Consider the following 836-nt stretch of genomic DNA (forward strand, 5'->3'; position numbering starts at 1 on the left):
GTACGACGAGAGTAAAGCGGTAGATATAATATATTATAATTATCTTGATTTTCACAAAGCTTTCGACAAAGTCCCCCACAAACCTTTACTGATTAAACTAAAATCACACGGTATCCAAGACGACGTATTGAAATGAGTGGAAAACTGCCTAAACAACCGTAAACAAAGAGTAGTAATAAATGGAAAAGCATCCAAGTGGACTAACATAACCAGCGGGGATACCACAGGGATCAGTGTTCTCTTTCTTGTTTTTATCAACGACATAGATGAGGGTGTTACCAGTACAATATCGAAGTTTGCTGATGACACCAAAATAGCGAATTCCGTAGTCTCTAACGAACAAGTAATAAAAATGCAGAATAATCTAGACAAGTTGTCAGAGTGGGAGCAAACCTGCCAAATGAGTTTTTAGTGCAGATAAGTGTAAAGTGCTTCACATAGGGTATAGAAACGAGAAAGCAAAATATATTGTGAATGGTACCCAACTTAAAAGTGTTGACAGCGAAATTGATTTAGGAGTAACAATGTCGAGCAACCTAAAACATAGCCAACAATGTTCAGAAGTCGTTAAGAAGGCAAACACAATAATTGGCTTAATCGGCAGATCTTTTGAATATGAATCTAAAGATACGATCCTCATTCTGTATAACTCCCTGGTCCGTACCCCTTTTGGAATATTGCGTTCAAACATGGTGCCCCTACTCCCACAAGGACATAGATGAATTAGAACGAGATCAGCGTAGAGTAACAAACATTATACCAAACTTAAGAAACAAATCATAAGAAGAGCGACGTAAAGACTTAAATCTTTTCCATTAACTCAAAGAAAACTAAGA

The sequence above is a fragment of the Scylla paramamosain genome, chromosome 9, assembly GCF_035594125.1.
Source record: "Scylla paramamosain isolate STU-SP2022 chromosome 9, ASM3559412v1, whole genome shotgun sequence".
NCBI classification, from domain to species: Eukaryota; Metazoa; Arthropoda; class Malacostraca; order Decapoda; family Portunidae; genus Scylla; species Scylla paramamosain.